At 41.3% G+C, this 25,130-nt stretch overlaps 1 protein-coding gene and 1 long non-coding RNA gene across 2 annotated transcripts in view; one reads left to right on the forward strand and one right to left on the reverse strand.

The window, feature by feature from the left end:
• The window catches only part of il1rapl2 (interleukin 1 receptor accessory protein-like 2), a 486,775-nt gene that overhangs the window by 312,220 nt on the left and 149,425 nt on the right, over positions 1-25,130 (reverse strand). The window lies entirely within an intron of this gene.
• On the forward strand, positions 20,168-20,495 carry LOC117817819. The gene is made up of 2 exons (XR_004632224.1): positions 20,168-20,305; positions 20,435-20,495. It is a non-coding gene; the product is annotated as an uncharacterized LOC117817819 (long non-coding RNA).

Genomic DNA, 25,130 nt, shown 5'->3' on the forward strand with positions numbered 1-25,130 from the left:
CCTGGTTCTCTCCCCACTGTTCAAACTATTAGATTCACTAAACACAGACTTCAGGCACATAAATGACTGCAGGCTCTGTGCTGATCCTGAAGACTGACACCAGGCTGAGGTGTTAAAGTACAGCTTGATGCATAGGTTGGAAGGCAGAGGGTTGAAACACATCCTGTTGGGAACAGTATGGAGCAAGTTTTTATATTGTCCTTTAGCTGAGACAGAGAGTGTTATTTCAACACTTCAGTATGTACAGTCCTGTTTAATTCTAATAATATTCTACTCTCATTGGCTTACAGAAATGAGGTCACTGGGTCAACTACTGATCAACATATAAGGTGCATTTCAACCAAGAGTTCCGGGGTCTTTTAGCCCCAGAACTACTTTCCCCAGAACTAAAAGGTTCCTGTGCCCCATTGTTGTCTGCGTTTCGACCGTGGGCTGAAGTCCAGGGTAGATTGTGCAAATCAGACCAGTGACGTGTGGAGGAAAAAAAAGTAAATGCACTACACCACCTGACCAGTAGAGGGCAGTAAGACAAACAAGAATGCCATTCATCACAGATGACACCATAGAAGCAGACGGAGAGGCAGGTATCATTATGAGCAACACAACAGTTAGCCTGTTAGCATGAAGAGACTCAGCTGGTGCTGTTTTAGATGGTGCTATATTTCATCACAGATGGATTCACTGAATCAACACGTGAGAGGAGATAAGCGCGACTAGCAAAGACGTTTCAACACGACTTTAAAATCCTTTTGAACTCAAAAATCCGTGGCAGAGATCGGCCAGTGTTTTGGTTTAAACAGCGACCCTGTTAACTGCCGACTTTCAGCCGGATGCATCACCCATAAATGTCTTTAGACGATCATTAAATATCTGATGAGGATATTTTGAATTCTTAATAAAAACTAAACTAGTTTGCATTCCCAGGAACTCCCTCTGTGTTTCAACAGCTGTGTAAACTCCACAAACACTGACACGTTCAGCTGAAGGTCTCCACTTTACAGGGTCACTTTTAAAACCGGAACACCGGGAGAGACGCATTGGGCTGAGAGAAGACTACTGTTACAAGCTGCTAAATCAAGAGAATCACAGCTTCTTCTTTTGAAAAGTACACACACATACAAAAAAGATAGAACAAATAAAAACTAATGAAAGAAAGAGAAATCAAGTGAATCACAGATGTGTGTGATGTTATTGTGGACGGCGGGCAGAATAAAAACACTGCTGTTAATCTACCAATCAGACACGTTCAGCATTGCAGGCCCTGCCCCCTGAAAGTCCCGGGACATTTGAAAAGTACTACGCCCCAAAACAGGGGCTTTTCAAAGGGGACATTAACTACCCCTGAACTAAATTTAGACCCTGGTTGCTCCGGTTGAAACACACGTAGTTCTGGGGCAAAGTTGCCACAGGAGCATAATGTCTCCGTACAGAATGTGTAAGTGAATCTCAGCCCGACAACATCAAACAGGAACAGAGAAATGATCCTGCCTCTACAGCTGCATAATGGGCCCTCATGTGTGAGTGAGGGCCCTCATGGTCCCCTGTGTTCAGTATCACAGGCGGGTGAGACACAGAAGTATTGAGTACAGAAGTGGCGTGGCTGCTGAAGAAGGCTCTTGACCCGGGCAGGTGTCTCACCAAGGTACAGTTGAATGTGTGTGTGTGTGTGTGTGTACACAGCCATGGTTACACAACTCTATTGCTCCTGTAGCCAACAGCCGTCAATCATCTGAATCTGACGGCTGCTGCTGCTTGTGATGAAACATCACGCAACTGTCCTGAAAGAGATGCTGGGCCTCCAGTTTGAAGAGTTTATCTTCAATAGACATCTCACAGCATCTCTATCCATGTGTACACCTCCTGCTGACACATTACACTTCTCTGACTGTGAGTTCATGTCATGTGAGCTTGTTGAATAAGTGGATTCCAATAAGATCAGCCTTATGATTGAGTTTTCTGGGAAATATCTTCGCCAGCGACACCTAACACGACATTCGTTCTGCATAGATCCCCGCCCATGAATAGCAAATGACCACCATATAAGGACACAGACCTGTTCAGCTGGTCGGCCTGGCCTGCAATTATGGGGCAAGGAAAGAAGGATCTCAGACCGACCATGTGTCCCATGCCATGGTGAGGACAAGAATTACTCAACCAAAATATGTTCTCTTCATTTCAGAATTACAGGCAGCAGATCCCTGCTGAAGAAGCGTACATCACAACCAGACGGGCAGATCTCAGTTTATAGAAGGGGTAACAAATGCAAATGGTGTTTGATACAAACGTACAGACATACTGATCACACTCAGACTGCAAACACATGCACATCTGAAACTATGTTCTGTTTATGGGCTCTTATTATTATTTTGGTAGAAGATTTTGATTTAGAGCCCAAAATAGATTTTCAGGCTTCTACCCCACCCACACACAGAATGTATTTTTACCCTGCTGAGAGTGTGTCTTTGTTAGAGTGTTGCTGAGTGTGTGTGTGTGTGTGTGTGTGTGTGTGTGTGTGTGTGTGTATGTGTGTCAATGTATGTGCATATGAAGAGTAGGTGGATGTGTCCTTTTGTTATCTTAATGATGTATCTATATGTGTATTCAGAGTTTCCCTCTCCACTGATTCAAACCACTCCTCCTTACTTTATATCATCGAGAGTGTTCGCTGCATGACACACTAAGAGATGACACACCAATCATAAGAACCAACATGTTGTTTAGAAAATGGAACAAATGCACATCACATCATATCAACTAACAGGTACATCCAAACCTCACACACAGACTGTTCAGAGCAGCCGGCTGAGAGGTGTAACTCAGAGCTGCGGTCGGAAAGTTTGGTCTCAAATTGAAACATGACGACAAGAGACACCTAAGAGGAAGAAGAGGGGTCATTTTGAACTCAAATGAAAGGGAAGTTGATGTCAGGTTGATGTATTCAGGATTATTTAATGCTTTCAAAGGTTGGTTTTAATGTCCTTTAGATGCACGAATGCCTGTTTGATTCCTTTACCAAAGTTGAAGCATGGAAACTTCCAATGTTGTTGCATTGACTGCTTTCTTGTTGGGGACATATCATGAAAAAACAACTTTTTCAGTATTTTGCACATATATGTGGGTGTCTGGAGTATTAACTCACTCACAAAATGTGAAATAAGACAACCCGGTACTTCGTTAGTGGTCCACTTGAGTCTGATCACACACAATCAGATGCTCTTTATTTTGAGACAAAAGGGGGCTGTGTTAGATGGTTGAAAACAGGCATGATATGTGACCTTTAAGATCTCCTGAGACAGTGAGCATTTTGACACATATGTCTGAAAATGATGTGTACTAATACACAATTAAAAAGGATTGTGTTCCATTTTACCCCGCAGAAGAAGCTTTGTCCTTATACCCCATACCACATTTTATTGAGTTAACGGTCTAATTTAAAATAATACAAATAATGTCTTCAGTAGTTTCATGTCAGGGATATTCAGGTCCTGATACAAGTTAATCAAAAAATCTGCTTGTCTGGTAACTGACTGCAGACCTCTGAAAACACTGCATGAGAAACAATGTAGCAGAAATAGATAAATGCAGAAGAAGGTACGAGCTGCAAGAAGTTCTCAAGATGTACATACTCGATGCTTCTCACTGAGTGTTAATGCAATGATGGGTTGCAGACTGTGATGCTTAATAAACTGCTTTCCCATAAGTATGTGAATAAAAAGGACAATAAAGCATCACCACCCTCATCAGAACATGTTTGGACTCCTTGTTTCCTCTCCTCTCTCCTACTTCACACACTGACCTGTCAGGTGTACTGAAGGGTTTGTTTTTCTCTGTCAAGCTCACTCATTCAAAGGACTTCCACTGTCCCTCTCTATGTGTGTGAATAAGTGTGACACTATACAATTAATGGTGGAGAGAGTAAACAAAGGAGGCTGCTATTATCTTCTTTTGTACTAATTACCTGCTGGATGGAGCAGTTCCACTCTTGATTGTGGACGGTCATAAAAACGTAAACATGTTTGGTTTGGGGATTGGTCATGCAGCATGAGAGAAAACTCAGACATGAGGTCATACTTCTCTTGGATTCAGAAACACTTTTTTTTTTTTTTTGCTATGAGGCAAAACTGTTTACTTTCCTCTTTGTGGAAATGTCATCAGCTCCTGTAATCAGCAGTTCTCACAATCAGGGAGAGACATCACTCTCAGACAGTCTGACAAGATAGCACGAGCGACAAAGAATTTGCAAACATTTAATATTGCTCCATCTTTCTGTCTGTCTAAAAACGAGGAAGGTGATGGATTGAAAATGGGAACAGCTTGGCAGACAGCAGTGCTCACCAAATGTTTTGGCACTGCAAGAAAATAAATACATCTAAACGAGTCTGTCTAAACAGCTAGAGAGTATGTTTCTACTTTTTTAAACAAGCATGGATAAACAGCAGAAACCAGTCAGCCTATTTCACTGGGGATATAATATCCACCATGTTTCCACACCCACGTATAGAGCAAATATGTAAAGTGACACAGAACAGATCCACTGCAAATATCCTGCTGTGATGAGGTTTTGTCAAGACCAGGCCGAGAACACAGGAAACTGAATGGAGCAGTGATTATTTTAGCTCAAGATCAATGAGGGGAGAGGACGCCAGACACCTGCCCTACACCTGCACCACCCACATGTTATTAAACCAGATGATTTAACAAGGAGAAGAACAACAATACTGAATAGATAATGGGACATCAGGAGGTCTCTGCAGAGGGTACCGACAGGTGATCTCTGGTACAGGCTTTGATTGTACTAAAGACACCTGCTTTTACATTTGATTAAAATTACAGTTTGATGGTTGAGGGTCTGTAATCTAAATCAAGTGGAGAAAGAACTGAAACATGAAGCAGTGTGGGCATCATGATGTGGACTCATCAATAAAAAGTGTTGGCATGATAAGTGTTACACCTGACACTGGACTATTGCCTCAAACCAAGGTGATAAAGTGTGAACAGATTCATCTGGCAATGATTTCCTGACGATTCGCTCTGTAATCCTACAATTAGAAAAGTGAGTATTGATCTGCATTTGAAGCTGCAGGTTTACAATCAGTTTCCATGAATTTCGTTTGATTTAACATTCATTGACTTTAAAAAAGGGTGAGTAAATTATTCCCTTCTGTTCAATTATAGTTTTCTTCATATCAAATCCACATTTAATCCTATTTTACTCAAATGCTAGTCAGCCTTCAGCTGTGTATGTCTCTGAGTAAGTGTTTTACACTCATATTTCAGAACATTTATGTTTGGGAACATCTGTGTTTGGGAACATCTATGTTCAGGAACATATGTGTTCCTTACATTTATGTCAGATAATATTTATGTCGCAACACATGTCGAGGAACATTAATGTCAGGGAATATTAATGTCAGGGAACATTTCTGTCAGGGAACATTTCTGTTGAGGGTAATTTATGTTAAGGAACTTAAATGTCTTGGATCATCTATGTAAGGGAACATTTCTATCAGGGATCATTTATGTAAGGGCACATTTATCTTTGGGGACATTTAAGTTGGGGAACATATTTGTCAGAGAACATTATTGTAAGGGATCATTTATGTTGGGAATAATCTATATTAAAGCTGCTGTGAGGAACTTTTGATCTATATCAATTTTGGTGCCCCATTGTGGACAAAGTGATACCTCTTATCTCTTCTTCTGTACATGCAAAAGTAGTGTTTCAACAAAAACCTCACCCTGCTTTCTTTTAATAGCCAGATGTATCACTCAATGTGATTATTTGCCGTGAAAACAGCCTAAAAAGGTTGTTTCTAAAGCCAAATGTCAATCATGTGGTCTGACACCTACCCCCTCAGAGTGGTTTAAGGCATTAAAAATGACAACAGAAAAGGTATCAGCGTTGTTGTTTATGCTTTTGTTTGCTTTTGAAGGTCATAAAGAGGCATCAGTGTTGGTTTCAGTCTGTTTCTCAGCTGGTGAAAAACTCCTCATAGTGCCTTTAAGGAACATTAATGCCTGGGAACATTCACGTCAGGGAACATTTATCACGGGAACATGAATGTCAAGGAATATATATGAAAGGGAACATTTATGTCCTCTTGGAGCATTTCTTTAAGTTATCATTTATGTCAGGGAACATTTATGTTAGTGATCATTTATGATAGGGAACATTTATGTTAGTGATCATTTATGATAGGGAACATTTATGTTAGTGATCATTTATGATAGGGAACATTTATGTTAGTGATCGTTTATGATAGGGAACATTTATGTTAGTGATCGTTTATGATAGGGAACATTTATGTTAGTGATCGTTTATGATAGGGAACATTTATGTTAGTGATCATTTATGATAGGGAACATTTATGTTAGTGATCATTTATGATAGGGAACATTTATGTTAGTGATCGTTTATGATAGGGAACATTTATGTTAGTGATCGTTTATGATAGGGAACATTTATGTTAGTGATCATTTATGATAGGGAACATTTATGTTAGTGATCATTTATGATAGGGAACATTTATGATAGGGAACATTTATGTTAGTGATCATTTACGTCAGGGAACATTTATGTTAGTGATCTTTTATGATAGGGAATATTTATGTTAGTGATCATTTATGATAGGGAACATTTATGTTAGTGATCTTTTATGATAGGGAATATTTATGTTAGTGATCATTTATGATAGGGAATATTTATGTTAGTGATCATTTATGATAGGGAATATTTATGTTAGTGATCATTTACGTCGGGGAACATTTATGTTAGTGATCTTTTATGATAGGGAATATTTATGTAAGTGATCATTTACGTCAGGGAACATTTATGTTAGTGATCTTTAATGATAGGGAACATTTATGTTAGTGATCATTTATGATAGGGAACATTTATGTTAGTGATCATTTATGATAGGGAACATTTATGATAGGGAACATTTATGTTAGTGATCTTTTATGATAGGGAACATTTATGTTAGTGATCTTTTATGATAGGGAATATTTATGTAAGTGATCATTTACGTCAGGGAACATTTATGTTAGTGATCATTTATGATAGGGAACATTTATGTTAGGGAACATATATTTCAGAGAAAATTTACGTCAGGTAACATTTATGTCACGGTTCATTTATGTCATAGGGAACATGTATGTTGGAGAACATTAATGTCAGGGAATATTTGTTTCAGGAAAAATTTATGTCGGAGAAAATGTCTGTCTTTGAACATTTATTCAAGTGATCTTTAAGTTAGGAACAATTTATGTCAGTGATAATTTATATCAGGGGACATTTATGTCTGGGAACATTTATGTTAGGGTTAATTTATGTCAGGGAACATTTATGGGTGGGTTCATTTGTGTTACAGGGAACATGTATGTTTGAGAACATTAATGTCAGGGAACATTTATTTCAGGAAACATTTATGTCAGAGAAAACTTATGTCAGGGAACATTTATGGCAGGGATCATTCACGTCAAGGATCCTTTATGTCAGGGCTCGATTATGTTAGGCAGCATGTATGTTGGAGAACATTAATGTCCGGGAGCATTTATGTCAGGGAACATTCCTCCCTGATGTCAAAGTTCATCCTTCTGTGAGGATCAAGTCGTGACTTCCTCCTCTCATCCACTTTCATTTCTTCCCCTCTCTTCCTCTCCATGCTTTATTGATCAGTTCAATGATTCTTTCATCACATAAGACCTTTCCTCATCTCTCAGCGGAGTGAAGCACATTAACCATTTAAACCAGTTATGAACCATCAAATATTAGATGTCTCACACTGTGGGATTCAGATCCGCACATTATTCATCAGCAGTGCTGACCTCTTAACCTTGCAGTAAGTCATACATGCTTGACATTATGATCAAGTCAACTTTGTTACAATTGTGGTGCTTATAGATTCAGTGAAGCCTTCTGTAGGATTTCACTTAAATCAGAGTCTGAATATGAATTTGACAAAATGCTTTTAGCTCTATTATAAAGCCTCTTTCACACCTCCACTGTGTCCCTGAAACACCTCAGTTATGTCACAGTTACTTGTTTTTCCATAGACTCTTGTTAATACTGTTGAGATGTCAAAAAGTAATTAACTATTATAAAAAACTCTCCCATGCCGCCCTCCTTGCTCACACCAGAGGGGGGATTTCCAGTAGTTACCCGTAGATGTCACACAAGCAGTCTCTAGCTGTGCTCTACATGAGGGAAAGAACAGAATGAGCCGGTCCAGCTGCAGACCTGTGTCTCATTAGAGGATCATGGTTTGTTATGTGTGGACACTGACTGAATAATTGATTGTGTATTGATCTATACTGATAAATGCTTTTCTGCATCTGTGCCTGCTTGCTCTGATCTCTTGTTATGTTGATTCATTTTAAAGATAGAACCAACATGTTGTTAAGCTGCAGTAAAAAGTGAGGTCTTAATCTTTTCCAACACAAGATCAATGGAATGTTTGAACACTTATCGACCCACTAAGTATAAATGGACTGTGTTTATAAAGCTCTTGCTGTCTTCTGACCACTCAAACTGCTTGTGCATTACATGTCACATTCACCTATTCACACCACATTCATACACTGATGGCAAAGGCTGCTATGTAAAGAGCCCATTAATGTTAACTAAACCCAGGACACTCCGGCACGTGGACTGCAGGACCTGGGATTGCACCCACTCTAGCTGTAAGCCAAAGCCACTCTCAAATATTAAACAGTGTGTAGGAAACACTCTCCATTGCCCAATACATCAACTTAGCTCCTTAGCTTCTGCTCAGTCTGTGAAGTGACAGTGGTATTCAAAGCTGCTGTGATGCATAATAAGTATGGTCCTCCATTTGTCAAGTTTTTACCAAGCGGCAACCTCCAGTCTAAAAATATGAGGCCAATGCTGAAGTGCTAAAAACTGTGGTTCATCGAGGATCCGCTTGAGGCTGGCTCCGGAAGCACTGGAAACCACATACACACCAATTCAAAGAAGCCGAGCTTTACAGCAGAAATAAACATGTTTACAGCCTGGTTCAAAGACGAGTGTAGTCTGGATAGATCATTTCTCGATCGGCACATCTGGGGGGTGATTTTTTTCCGAAGATATTAAGATAAAGAGTCTTCCAATGAGAGGCACAGCTGACTTGATTGACAGGCGGGAACACTGTAGCTGTTGGCTAGGAGGCTCAAAGCCCGCCTCTTTATGTCACGATTGCTCGACAGCAGCAATATGGCTCCAGCCGACAATTTGCCTCAAAACAGCGCTTCAGAAACAGATGGGTGATGTCACGTGACACTAGGTCCATGTTTTATACAGTCTATGGTTTTTACTCTCAGAAACATCCATCCATCCAAAGTCTTCTTCAAACAACAACAACCACTCTCTTCAAGATGGCGGCCTCAGTGGAAGAGGACCTGCTCCGTATACGTAATGTAAAAAGGGTCATTTTAAAAAACAGAGAAGTTTTTTTTAATATATAATCATACTTATAATTATTACATTATATTTGCACCAAGTCTGCTCTGCTAAATGCAGCTAAATATTACAGACTGCACCTTTAATCTAACCCTCTCTCTCTGTCCTCTCTCCCAAGACTTTTAACAGTTCTCTTATTTTTCTCCTTTAAGACTGCTTAGGCGATACTCCATCATTAAAAAAAGACAGGTCAGAAGCAGTGAGGTCCTCGGCCACATGTGGGGGTGTATCTTCTCGCTCTTTGGCAGAGGAAAAGCTAAAGATGAGTAAAATACATCAAGGAGGCAGCACACAGAGAGCCAGCAGGAGAGGAGTGGTGGAAAGAAAGAGATAGATTTGGTTATATCTCACATCCCCTCCCTGTTTCTTTTTTTTAAATATGCCATGACTGTCCTGCATGCTACATGGTGTGTGTGTGTGTGTGTGTGTGTGTGTGTGTGTGTGTGTGTGTGTGTGTGTGTGTGTGTGTGTGTGTGTATGTGTGTGTGTGCTTATACACTTCTTGCATCCCACTTGATCCCACATTAATTATAATCAGATTGGTTATTGATCCCTCTACGCTCTCAGTATTGATTCTGTGTGTGCAGCCTGGTTGAGGGTCATGGTCACAGTCGGGAGGCACACATAGGGAGAGCCTTTTTATTCAGTCTTATACATATTAAAACTATATTCAACTAAGACTCTGCAACATGTTTTAAAAACTGAGATCTCTCTGTGATCTAAATGTTGTCTCCTTATGATGAAAAACACCAAATTAAATCATCTTTAGACTACCCGGATACAAATTATGATTGTTGTCTCCTCATGAAGACTACAATGTAATATGTTTTTTATAACTATTGCATACATATTGATTACTCAATAATACATATTTGTGAACATATGCATTTTATTGATAGTTTCACCCCAAACAGTTTTCATATGCTTAAATTAAAACCATCACTGTGTTCTTACTCACCCAAAGCTTGCTCAGGGGGCTTTATGAGGCTGCACTAATGAACTCTTTTCCACGGTAACAAAAATAACTTTTCAATTTTACTTAATTATTCATTTTTCATTGAAGTTTACTGTATGGAATTTTTTGATTCATTATTTCAAAGTTTTTTGTTTTTTGTTGTTGTTGTGTATACTAGCTTGTTTTATTTTTATTATCGTTTATTCATCTTAATATACTTTGGACTATGGACTAGGCGCCTGATCTACTAAGATCTCAACTAACAGGCGCTGTATTGCGTGATCAAACTAAAACATTGCACGTTCTATTTCTGGGCGTGTTACGGGTGATCTACTATGACTGCGTGTGCAAAGGATAAGTGCAAAAGTGGTGTGGACCGCCCTTTAATGAGTATTTTGTGTGTGCTAAATCGGCTGTCCCCATGGAGAGTTTTGGAGAGCAGAGTGGCCATAAACGAAAAATGTAGTTTGAAGCCATGGAGTTGGAGGTTTCAGTGGAGGACGCAAATAAACACATCGGTGAACTCCAGCAGAGACATCTCAGCGTTTTTGGGAGGCCTGTGAAAAGTTGAATGTTGTGAGAAAAAACAGAAGATCTGCTGATGAAATAAAAAGAAGATGGCAAAATATCCACAGAAGAAAAAAGGAAAAACTTTCCCTCAATAAAATCTTTAATATTGGATACATTTAATTAGCTCAAAAGTCTGCCACTCTTGCTCTAGCTACTTAATTGGGAAGTCAATCGCAGTTTGAAACAACCAGGGCCAGAAATGTTAGGCGTCACTTTGATGAAGACCGTCCCCTCACTGATGCAGAGAGCATCTTTCGGGTGATCGTTTTTAATGCCTGATATCATCATCCAGCAACTGTCCCAAAGATTCACCAGCTTAAATGGCTTAGTGAGCACCACAGTCGGGACATCGCCCCCAGCTTCCCTGACTAACTGCTTTCTTTTAGAGCCTCTTTCAGGGACCAGATACCAAAGCAAAAGTCTGTTGGGGATCTGGCAAAAATGCTCATTGTCAACCACCCAGCAGTGAGGTTTGCATCCTCCTGTTCTTTTTTACTCTTCCCGTCACTTCCAGCACAACTTCTGAGTGCTCATTCTCCAAGTTCAAGCTAATTAAAAACCCCCTGAGGAGCACGATGGGACAGGAGAGACTGAGTATACCTGCCACGTTGTTCATTGAGCAAGATCAAAGAAAATGGACATACAGCGCATCGTGGACAAGTCCGCGGAGCTTAAGGCTCATCCAAACAGTGGTGAGTAGGCCGAGTACTTCATATTGATTTTTTGTTTGTATGTGAACATGTGGGCCACGGTGCCAATTTTACTAAACTTTATATGTGTTGATACAGTGACCTACTGTGCTCTCATTATATGAAAGTGGGTGTCAGAATGATGCGGTCGCTATCCGTGGTGCTGAACTGCTTTGAATTTGTGTTGTTTTATAATTTTTTTATTATAATAAAATGCAGTGTTGCAAAGAGTTTCTCCATAGGTGATATGGCATGGCTCCTTTTTGTGACTGCCATGTGTGTGTAACGCTGTGCCAGTTTGCACCTGCCTTTCAAACGTGCTAAATATAGACGCAAAAACAAAAACAGCGCCCGCTATCTGCTTCAGGTTTGATAGATCACATTGCGTGTGCTAAATGATTATATTTGCATCTCCTCCTCCCAGTATTTTGCGCGTTCTGATGATCTACATATATTCTGCATATTCATGAAGGCAAACGCACTGAATGGATTGCGAGTGCTATTTTGCTTATTTGATAGACGCAATCCTCGGTGCTCCCGGTTAGTACATCAGCTTTGCATGCGCTATCAAGTTTTTATAAACACAAACCTTTAGTAGATCGGGCCCGAGGTGTTTTCATAACATTATATATATATTTTTGCATGGAATCTGCCTCTGAGTCTAATGGCTGCATTGTTGTTTTGTGCTGTGTTGGCTGAGTCTAATAAAACATTCAAAATTAAAAAATTAAAAAAAAAGAATAGGTGATCATTGTCTTAAACTGAAGTGTATTTATTCACAGTAAAGGAGTTTCAGCATATGAAATAGTAATAAAGTCATATTGGATGTCATACAAGACTCGAGACATCCTGTCTTTTAAATTTAAATTTGCTTTGTTTTTCTTATTTTCTGAGCAAAAAAAATAAAGATTTTCCTTCCAGATAAAATAAACTTTTAATCATGTTTTGCCATAATGGTTTTGTTGTGCTGAGGTGAGGATTAAAGAACCTCTAAATACACAAGTCAAATCTCTAAATGAAGACTTTATGTTGTGTTTGTGAGGAATAGCTTCATCTACCTCGTACTGGAAATACAATAAAATATTTAATGCAGATCTGTCTATACACACTATTTAAAATGTAATAGATAAAAGTTTAAAAGAACAACATTAACACAGGTGGAATATTATAAATACAGCAGAACTTCTGCAAATCATCCACTGATCGACTTTATTTTGCTGCTTCCTTATATCTTATGATGTTTCCTGCTTACAGAACTTAGAGTGCATAAAGCCTGGTTAATACTTCTGCGTGGACCCTACGCAGCAGTGGCTGACACGTACGTGAGCACTACAAACTTGTGCGTCGAAGTGTCCGTATCATGCAGCAATACTTGAGGGCAGTGTGGTCTCTCTGATAGGCAGGTCAGGTTCATATCATGTTAACATAGAGTCGATACATGTTGCTGGAGATTAAATGCATGGCTGTACGGCACATGGGCGGGGATTCCAGAAGTGCTGTAAATGCAGGAAATACAATGCAGGTGAGGGGACCAATCACAGGCCTAGTGGTCCGCTTTGATTCAACACTTAGATACATTTTGAAGGAGGTGCGCGTCGGCTACAAGCGTTGGCTACAAACGTAGGCTACAAATCTAGGCTTCACAGACCTACTGCTGAGACTACGCCGTCGATCCTACACAGAAGTATAGACCAGGCTTAACTGTGTGCCTCATCACAAGTACAGCTACGTCCCTTATATCACTTATTGTATTATAGTTCAATGACAATAAAGGTATTTTATTCTATCACTCCAGGTGCATCCTGGCACCTTGAAGGCTCCTGCAGTGTGCCTTACATTACAACGGAGCTGACAGAGGTTATTACAACAGACATGAACCTTATCAGAAACTCAAGAAGGAAATGCTTTAATGCAAATGTTCTCCCGATTGAGCTTTAAATACTATCAGCGGTTTCGCTGACAATACAGCCGCGTATATGTGAGTGGGATGAGGCTGCAATAAACAGAACAGCTTGATGGCCTTCTAGTCTTGGCAAGGCCTCCGTTCATCTACATCTTGTTTCATAAATTCACAGCTTGACTCTGATTTCTGCCTCATCACACTGTGAACACAGAAAATAGGCCTGTGAGTGTGTGAGTGTGTGTGAGAGTGAGTGTGTGTGAGAGAGAGAGAGAGAGAGAGAGAGAGAGAGAGAGAGAGAGAGAGAGAGGGAGGGATAGAGGGAGAGAGAGCGCTTGAGACGTGAGATTACTGTCTCCACGGAGCAATTCACCCCAGCAATTGAAGCAGACATGCATTCACACACACTCTCTCTCTCGCACGCACACACACACACACACACACACACACACACACACACACACACACACACACACCTACACACACACACACACATTCAGATGCATAAACGCCCATGCAATGAGAGGTCTGAACACACACACACACACACACACACACACACACACACACAGTCACTAATACACACTCTGAGATACACACACATGCTTTAAAACACATGACTGAAAATCACAGGGGTTCAGCATCAGTTCAGCGTTTGCATAAGACACAGTGACACTGGTTTTCAAGAAAGCAAGCTGCCTCTTTTAAAGACCCTGGACCACAGGAGGGAGGGAATAAAGGAAAGGGAGAAGAGAACTAACAAGATCATCAGGACAGAAAGAAGAAACAGGAAAACAAGATAACAAGAAGTGTAACCTGGGAGCCGACAGAGAGCGGAGCTGGAGGAGAAATATCTCGGTCAATATGCTCTGCTCTTTTAATCTCATTAAGCTCCAAAGGAATATAACAATTAGCTCGTCCATGTTACATAAATATATGCACCTCTCTCTTCCCCCGCCTTGCCTGCACACACACACACACACACACACACACACACACACACACACACACACACACACACACACACACACACACACACACACACACACACACACACACACACACACACACACACACACACACACACACACACACACACACACACACACACACACACACTCCATAATAATCTAATATTATTCTTCATCTGTTTAGGCAATCTGTTCGAATTACTGTGTGACACTTTGTCATTACACAAACATCAGTCACAAGAGTGACATCACATCACTTCTATTCCTGCTCTTGGATATTGGATCTGATTATTCTGATTACTCTTAAGAACCACAGTGTTTTCAAATCCCTGAGAAATCTGTGTTTAATACAACAAGTGTGACAGTCATAAATACAGGACCACACACTTACAGCTCATTAGTCAACTTACCCTAACACAAACACCATCTCTGGTGTCACTCTGCATCCCTCTCTGCTCTCTGTCTGCCTGCTGCTGGGAACAGCTGTGCCACACTTTAAAATATGAAGCCACACTAACATCACACTGTGACTTTTACTCTCCTTTTAGCTGCAGGAAACATATTAATGAAGTAAAGAAAAGACCTCTACATCTCAACATTAACAGCAGCTGAACATGTAGGGGGGAGAGATGATGTAAAGTGGATCCAGTCTGCTGAGCTCTGGTGGGACTGCGGCTCGTTTAGGAAGGTGTTGCAGTTGCTCAGACTTCAGATATTCAGAGAGGTGAATGGTACGGGTCTTTTAGCCAGAGGAGAGGAATGCTAATAAACAGGAAACACTTTATTCTGTTTGTGCGGCTCGGTGTCGATGTGACAGGTTGCTGCTTGTACTTGCCCACAGCAAGGTCCAGCAGACGAAGCACCAGAAGTTTCTCTTACTCATTCAACCTTTTCTATTCATTCAAGACGTTTTCAGACTTTTATTTTAGTGACTACTTCTCTCTGGGAGAATTCTTGAAATTGAGAATCTGTGACTGATGGTATGTTGGATGAAAGTTTCACTTCCTCAATGACACCAGCAGCTGAACACACAGTTAGCTGTTAGCTTGTGAAGAGAATAGAGCATGTAAGGGCTAACTGGAGGAGACAAAAACAAAGCTAAAAGACTACATGCATATTTATCAGGTCATCAGATAACTACTTCAGATGAACAGTCGTGTTACTTTGTAAAATAAGAGTCCTTATTTTGAGAGCTGGTCATTGTTTACAGTCCAACTAGCAGAACCTAGCCAGGAGTCAGGAATGTAGCATGGTGTGCTTCACGGAAACGTGGCTGCATCAGGATATTCCCGACCACGACGTCTCCATTGACGGCTTCCAGACTGTCCGGGTAGACCGGGATAGCACTGAGAGTGCTGTGGGCCTCTGACCATATTATCTGCACAGGGAGATCTCACATGTCATACTGGTAGCTGTTTACACCCCCCCTCTGACAACCCGACTACGGTGTCCAACGTTCTCAACGCTGCCATAGCCAGACTCCAGACAGACCACCAGAGTGCCCTCTTCCTGATCTCCAGACAGACCACCAGAGCGCCCTCTTCCTGATCTCCAGACAGACCACCAGAGTGCCCTCTTCCTGATCTCCAGACAGACTACCAGAGTGCCCTCTTCCTGATCTCCAGACAGACCGCCAGAGTGCCCTCTTCCTGATCTCCAGACAGACCGCCAGAGTGCCCTCTTCCTGATCTCCAGACAGACCACCAGAGTGCCCTCTTCCTGATCTCCAGACAGACTACCAGAGTGCCCTCTTCCTGATCTCCAGACAGACCACCAGAGTGCCCTCTTCCTGATCTCCAGACAGACCACCAGAGTGCCCTCTTCCTGATCTCCAGACAGACCACCAGAGTGCCCTCTTCCTGATCTCCAGACAGACCACCAGAGTGCCCTCTTCCTGATCTCCAGACAGACCACCAGAGTGCCCTCTTCCTGATCTCCAGACAGACCACCAGAGTGCCCTCTTCCTGATCTCCAGACAGACCACCAGAGTGCCCTCTTCCTGATCTCCAGACAGACCACCAGAGTGCCATCTTCCTGATCTCCGGACAGACCACCAGAGTGCCCTCTTCCTGATCTCCAGACAGACCACCAGAGTGCCATCTTCCTGATCTCCGGACAGACCACCAGAGTGCCCTCTTCCTGATCTCCAGACAGACCACCAGAGTGCCCTCTTCCTGATCTCCAGACAGACCACCAGAGTGCCCTCTTCCTGATCTCCAGACAGACCACCAGAGTGCCCTCTTCCTGATCTCCAGACAGACTACCAGAGTGCCCTCTTCCTGATCTCCAGACAGACCACCAGAGTGCCCTCTTCCTGATCTCCAGAGAGACTACCAGAGTGCCCTCTTCCTGATCTCCAGACAGACTACCAGAGTGCCCTCTTCCTGATCTCCAGATAGACTACCAGAGTGCCCTCTTCCTGATCTCCAGACAGACCACCAGAGTGCCCTCTTCCTGATCTCCAGACAGACCACCAGAGTGCCCTCTTCCTGATCTCCAGACAGACCACCAGAGTGCCCTCTTCCTGATCTCCAGACAGACCACCAGAGTGCCCTCTTCCTGATCTCCAGAGAGACTACCAGAGTGCCCTCTTCCTGATCTCCAGACAGACTACCAGCGTGCCCTCTTCCTGATCTCCAGACAGACTACCAGAGTGCCCTCTTCCTGATCTCCAGATAGACTACCAGAGTGCCCTCTTCCTGATCTCCAGACAGACCACCAGAGTGCCCTCTCTCTCTCTCTCTCTCTCTCTCTCTCTCTCTCTCTCTCTCCAGAGTTTTTCGACTGTGTTGGCCAAAGTGGGGTACTCACTTTTGCAGGGGGAACATAAATTGGCAGACAACAGAGAAACAATGTGTTAAACATCTTGGCTTAAATCCTTAAGGGGTTAAATATTTTTGTTCAAAGTCATTGACACAGTCTGTCTCACCGCTATCATCTCCCTCTATCCCTCTCTCCAACTCGGTCTCAGCAGATGTGTGTCTAACATGAGTCTGGTCCTGCCGGAGGTTTCTGCCTGTTAAAGGAAGTTTGTCCTTGCCACTGTAACTTGCTAAATGCTGCAAAGTGCTCTGCTCATGATGGATTAAGATGAGATCAGACTGAGTCCTGTCTGTAAGATGGGACTGGATCTGATCCTGTCTTGATGTTGGGTCTTTGTTAATAATAGAACATAGAGTACGGTCTAGACCGGTTGTTGCCACGTGCCACCGCAGCCACATATCCACAGTCCAAATAGAATATGCTGATTGTAGCATTTATAATGACTCAGGCCTGTAAATATGTTGTTGCATGATGTTGGGTCCTTGTTAATAATAGAACATAGAGTACGATCTAGACCTGCTCTGTTTGGAAAAGGTCTTAAGACAACATTGTATTGGATGTGGTGTTATAGACATAAAGACGTAAAGACTGCTCAGCTGTTAAAGTTTTAAATGGAGGGTTCTAATAAAAATGTCCTCTATGTTTTCCACTGATGATATCGGAAAGTAACATGTTTGTCAGATTATAAACAGGAAGAGCTGAAATCACAAACAGTGCACTAGATCATGTCATAGCTCCTCTCTGTGGATTGATTTAACATGTGCGATGTGTGATCAGGTTGACCGTAGCAACGCCTCTGCTATTCAGAATCAATAACTGCTGTCAAGGGGTTTGACCAATCAGAATCAGGTATCCAACACAGCCGAGGGATGAGTAAGAAAGCCGGGTAATAAGGAAATATAATTCCTACTATTTGTTTTGCCCTGCACCGATCCTGCCGGGGGCGGCTCCAGAGGGGTTTGGATATGCAGCTGTTTGAAATTCATTGCAACACGCTGCCTGGAGCTTTCTCTGCAATCCAATGTTTCCTCCTGTAACCATGTAGCTAGTTATTCAAACTGTTGGACATACATCGTCTTTTCAAGTCTGTGAAGATTCAGGGTGAGAAGATTGAAATGTTGCCACTCTGTTGTTTTAGTGATTTGCTTTTTGATGCAGAGAAATGTAACATCTTTGGATCATTTGATGTAGGTAGATAAAGTAGCTGTGATAAGCGAAAGATTAATGCATGTGAAGACATACTTTAAACCCATCCCCCCTGAGTCAGAGCCCACCTTTGGCAACCCCAGTCCTAAGTCTGGCTCTGCTCTGTACGTCTGATGTTACAAGGAAATGAAGTTTTCATTCATAACACGTGATATATCTTTATTTATTTCTCTCTGTAAAGGACCGACAATGTGTCGAACCTGCAGCCACAAAGTCATGAGCTATTGCATCATTGAGAAACAGTCTCATTTGTGAAGTGAAGATTACACAGAGTGTACAGAAACATGCAGGAGAGAGTCCTGTCTGTTTGAAATGTTGGCTGTACCTGTGAGGTCTGTTACTTGTGTAGTCATTAGTGTTTCTACAGCAGCCGCTGACTTACAGGGCTGTTTTGATCTAACTCGTCCTCTGTTCTGAAGTGAACTATTTCATTAAAACATCAGAAGTCAGAGTCTGTCTCCTGAACGCAGGGAGCCAAACACGTATTTTATGTCTGTCTTCTCACTTTGTTTCAAACAGTTCTGACAAATCGGTCATATCAGAGCCCATCTGCCGTTTTTCCTCCTCAAATGGTTCTGTCCAATTATTTCAAATGCACTTTCCTGAAGATCTGTTTAGGGAATATTTCTGATACTTTGACATTGTGGAAAAACATAAAGAAGAAAACGTTTCAAGTTTTAAAAGCAACTCTCTGTGAGAGCATAGGAGCAAAGGAGACAAATGAATACCTGAAGCTCAAGGTGAGTGCAGGGAACTAAAGGAGCGATGTTTGCCTCCAGGAGGAGGGCTGAGGACAGCTGGAGCAGGGTTTGTGTTTACGAGCCTAACATTTTACTTTCCCTATCAAAGCTTGTGTTCTCCACACACTTAAATCAGCTCTTTTCACACATGCACTCCTTAAAACGTCTTGAAGATTTCAGGACAGCCTATCCAGGATGTTTTTTTTTTCAAAGTTTCGTAACCAGATATTCCCCTCAGTGTGAAGTTATCCTACGAGCTATCCCTCGTACAGGGTGGACATGGTTCCAGGTGGTATGATGTGAAAAGATGGACGCTGTAGTCACCATGTGATGTTTACAAGAACCCTGAAAAGGCAGATTAAGCAGAGTCTGACTCCATGATGACCATTTTTACTTTTATTCACAGTATATCCACAATGAGTGGAAAAGAGCATGCTGGTTAGCAGAAAAGAGTAAGAAGCGGCTTCTTTACAGGCCTGACGATCACACTGGTTGCATGATATACAATACTCATACAGTGAACCTTCCTGTCTTTAACTGCTCCCGTCTCACATTACCCCACCTGACTTCTTGTAGGCTGTTTTACTCAGGGGCTGATGGGAAATTTCTGGTGGAGGTGACATACTTATTGGTTTGCATTCGCACATGCAGCCCACTGTGGGTCTAGGTGTTACTTTAATTTGTCCCATATTTGTAAAGTTATACATAATTTCATGTTTTGAATAAATATATATATAAATAAATAGATAAATATAAGTTAATGTAAGAAGAGTTAAAAGGTTAAAATGCAATAAACAATTACGTTTATAAGTGGAACTTAAGTCCCTGGTTTTTGGTTCCGCTATGAAGGAGCTTAGGGACGGACTGCATGCAAAGGCAGATGCTCGTTAACTCCCATGCTTTGCAGTCATGCACATGAAGAGCCTAAGGAAACTTCAAAAGACACTCTTAAGACTCAAGAACCTCTTCTTGCGACAAGCAGCTTAACGAGGTATTTTATTTTAGTTATGAAAATACACTTTTATTCATGATTGTATTAAGAACGTTTTGTATTTACTTTTATTCTGATGTATAAGGCACAATGGGGTGATTATTTGTACTCTGTTTGTACTGATTGCAGTTCTCATGGCGTCCTGGTGCTCCACAAGACCGCTCCAGAATTAAACGCCTGTTTTAAAGAACTTACCTGTGTCTGTGTCGTCATGACGAGAGCTACACTGGGAATTGTTAAGACACTTTGGCGAGTGTAATGCAGCTGTCAAGTTTTTAGTCCAACACAGTGTTGGAGTTGAACAAAAAAGGGTAAATGATGAGTCTTCAACAGTCTCTAAGTGTTGTATTGAGTTGTGCTTCCTCAAAATAATCATCCTCGTCAAACATAGTCAGAGAAAGGCTCATCATCAGACATTTAAATAATTAAAAATACAGTCATTTAATGATTTGAAAGTTTGCAGTGGTTGAGTTTTTTCTTTCTATCATTGCTGGATAATGAAAATATGACACATGGTTTAATGGATCTTTTAAGAACTTGAACAAGTGCAGATTTTCTTAATTATAATAATATAGTTAATAATGATAATTGATAAGACTTGTATAGCTCTTTTCCAAGTACTCAAAGACACTTTACATGAAGTGCAACTTATACTTTAAAACTCAGGAAATCTGCTCGAATGGTTCCAGATCTTCCTCAAAACCCTGTACCATTTATCATTTGGACATAGAATAATTACAGAGTGTGTCATGTTTAATGCCTGATTACTGGAATATCCTGTTTCTCTTCTTATCCCCCAAACAGAACCAAACCACAACTGTTTAGGATATTTGACATTGTATTAGTTATTTTTCTACATCAAATTTCATAAAATGTTAAATATCATTTAACATATTGTCTCATCCTCAGAGCCCTGCAGTAAAAAGATAGTGTCAGAGTGCTCTCTTTGTGGGAATGTGCTGGTTCATCACATATTACAGATACATATATCTCATATTTTGTATATGATGAAACAACAGACTGACCATGCATGAAATCCGCGTGCCATCATTTTGAATAAGTGAATCCAACAATAACTAATTGCATACTGATTGTCAACAGGAGCCATATTGGAAATGTTGAACTCATCCAAAAAAGTGTGACGCAAAGAGGCGGGGTTTGAGCCTCCTCGCCAACAGCTATGTGTTCCTGCCTGTCAGTCAAGTCTGCCATGTCCTTATTTGGTCAAAAACCCAAGCCGTTGTTGGAACCAGGTATGATTCTGATTCTGATTCTTCTGATTCTGATAAACCATGAGCGGTGGTGATGATAGCAGCAGGGTTCAAAGTTGTGACATTTGTTTATATTAAAGGTGTGTGAACCGCAGAGCTCAGAGAAGAAGGAGAGATGAATGAGGACAGTTTCATGTTCAATCCACCACAACAGGCAGAGAAGAATCCATCTTTCAGGGTGGATAAAACCCATTGCCTAGCGTCAGGGTCTTCTCTCACCCTGTCAGGATTCTATTTCCCATAACCACCTGCTAACCATATATTATCCCTTATATATCACATTTCTTCCATTACTACTACATGATGATACTCCACTGAATAAATACAGCATCCTAATGAACACCCGTCAGATACATTCTCACAATATGGGAGGACTCGTTTCGTACTGATGTCATGAGAGTTTAGTTCATCACACAGAGGACTCTTCAGCAAATGTCCCAAACAAATAGATCCATACTTAACTGAGCTTCCCAAAGCAAAGAGAATTTACTCCAAGTGCTTTCATCATGACTTCAATTAAAGCCACATAACAAAGACAAACTGTGTGTCAGTTAGAGTCACTTTAGCAGCACTCAGTAGGGCTCTGTTTGGAAGATGCTGTCTTCACATAGATGGATTCAAGTGTTGATAAGTGGGAGAGGGAGGATATCGAAAATTTATACAGTGTGTGGAAAAAATCAAATCCTTTTGAGTGTCGCTGCAGCCTGTTGAGATTCAAGTGGAAGAAAAAAGACCATCTGAGAGGATTCACCTCAATATTTAACCACTTCAGCTCCTCTCATGCACCCAGCACATGTATGTGAGCGAGTATGCAGTTGCTCATTTCTGACTTTATCTCCTGTCTGTGTTTTTTTTTTAAACTGCATGCTTCATGTTCCCTGACACATTCAATATTGAACAGGGCCACATGCAGACAGAGGGCTCATTTATTTATGTTTGCACATATTGTCCACACACTTTGCGTCCACAGCGGCTCAGGACATGCAAACCGGAGCTTGAAAACATACATTGAAAGTCCTCCGTTTAGACTTATGACATTTTACATTCACACACTCACTGCACATGCATTAAAAGGAATCACTGACATTTCAGGAGAGATTACAGGACACATATCTGCACTTAAGAGTGCATTATGTAAAACACCCCATGGATCACCTCTCGGATTCTTTCATGCCACATATAATAGAAACACTTTAGTGAGAAATACTCGAAGCATGTTTATCACCCACGGCTCTTGACAGCTGACATGGTAATCTTTTAGTGCTGCTGGTAAACACAACCCCTCATCTTTCAGTTCACACTGGCAGCTAGAAAGAGATACTAAACACAAACTCTTAGCCATCTCTGAGGCAGGGATCACACTTTACAGTGCTCATCACCCACTTACTCACCAGTATTTTGGTAACTTCTTCTAACAGTTGTGCTTTTTTCCATCGTGACTTTCAGCTCTGTTGTCTAGTGGAGCTCTGTTTAGATTTTCTTGAATTAATTGGATCTAGATTTATTAAGCTCTGCTGCCCTTTATGTCTGTATTTCCTGGTTGAATACTTTATATAGTGGTGTCTTTGTCCACAGGAATTATAATGTTACTGTAGAGTCACTGAGGTTTATTTAACCTTCATTTTGTTGTGTGTTCTTTCAATGTTTTTGTTTTTTCTTTAGTCATTTAAAACCTTAGACTGTATAAATAATGGACGTAGTATCCGTGACGTCACCAACCTGTTCCTGAGCGCTGTTTTGAAGCCAATTGTCAACGGGAGCCATATTGGAAATGTTGAACTCATCCAAAAAAGTGTGACGCAAAGAGGCGGGGTTTGAGCCTCCTCGCCAACAGCTATGTGTTCCTGCCGGTCAGTCAAGTCTGTCATGTCCTTATTTGGTCAAAAACCCAAGCGGTTGTTTGAACCAGGCTGTAAACATGTTTATTTCTGCTGTAAAGATGGTCTTCTTTGAATGGGTGTGTATGTGGTTTCTGGTGTTTCTGCAGCCAGCCTCTAGTGGATTCTCGCTGAATTGCAGTTTCTAACACTTCCGCATGGGCTTCATATTTTGAGACTGGAGGTTGCCGCTTGTTTAAAACATGAAATGTAGTCTGACTTAAAATATTAATGACACTCAAGTTAGAATGAACTCTGCTATCTGGATTTGTAGGTGCACATCCATGTCTATCATGCAAACTTAAAACTCATTATACAGGTAATGTTAGAGGACCAGCTGCAGTGAGCTTTGGTCCACCAAGAGTTTGTTCATGGACCTGATGTGAAAAATCCTAACACACAAACTGCAGTTACCCAAAGTAATTATTCATCACCTTGTTTGAATATTAATACCCATTGACCTTCCTGAACTGGCTTCAACAGTTTCTTCAGCTAAACAATCGACCTGTCTTTTAGACCCAATCCTAACAAAAGGCGTTTTTTCGACTGCAGGAACTTTACCCCTGAACTATGGCGTTTCGACCAGAGGAACCAGGGTCTAAATTTAGTTCAGGGGTAATTCATCTCCCCCTGTTTGGGGGGTAGTACTTTACAAAGGTCCCGGGACTTTAGGGGGGCAGGGCCTGCAATACTGAACGTGTCTGATTGGCAGATTAACCGCAATGTTTTTATTCCGCCTGCCATCCACAATAACATCACACACATCTGTGATTCACTTGATTTCTCTTTCTTTCATTAGTTTTTATTTGTTCTATCTTTTTTGTATGTGTGTGTACTTTTCAAAAGAAGAAGCTGTGATTCTCTTGATTTAGCAGCTTGTAACAGTAGTCTTCTCTCAGCCCAACGTGAATGCGTCTCTCCCGGTGTTACGGTTTTAAAAGTGACCCTGTAAACTGGAGACCTTCATCTGAACGTGTCAGTGTTTGTGAAGTTTGCACAGCTGTTGAAACACAGAGGGAGTTCCTGGGAATGCAAACTAGTTTAATTTTTATTAAGATTTCAAAATATCCTCATCAGATATTTAATGATCGTCTAAAGACGTTTATGAGGGATGCATCCGGCTGAAAGTCTCCAATTAACAGGGTCGCTGTTTAAACCAAAACACCGGCTGATCTCTGCCACGGCTTTTTGATAAAGTTTATAGTTAGAGCTGGATCAGGCTTGGACCAGCTCTTAGTCATTCTGCTATAGGCTTAGGCTGCCGGGGGAACTGACACGCTGGGATCCTATCTCCCACCTCTCCCCCTGCATCCCCATGTGACCCAATATAGGTTCCTAATAACATTATATTAGCTCATTTGATTCTTGTGGCATGATCAGTCTGGTCTGAAATTATTTTCTGTGCTTAATGTGTGAAAATAGGAATCAATCAAGGGGCAGATAGAGTTAAAATGATTCTGTTTTCAAAAAGAACATCATATTTCAAGGCTGTATGGGTAAAAAGAGAAAACACATCTTCCCCCACGCCTCCCTCAGTGGAGAGTTCAGGGTCAGGTACAAAGCAGCATTCAGTGTGAGAATAGACTCAATACGTTGCTCAAGGACACTTCAGCAGAGGAATGCTTGCCAATACCAGAGGGCTTGAACCTAAATCCCAGATTAAATTCAAACACTTTC

The sequence above is a fragment of the Notolabrus celidotus genome, chromosome 8 (genome assembly GCF_009762535.1).
Source record: "Notolabrus celidotus isolate fNotCel1 chromosome 8, fNotCel1.pri, whole genome shotgun sequence".
Taxonomy (NCBI): domain Eukaryota; kingdom Metazoa; phylum Chordata; class Actinopteri; order Labriformes; family Labridae; genus Notolabrus; species Notolabrus celidotus.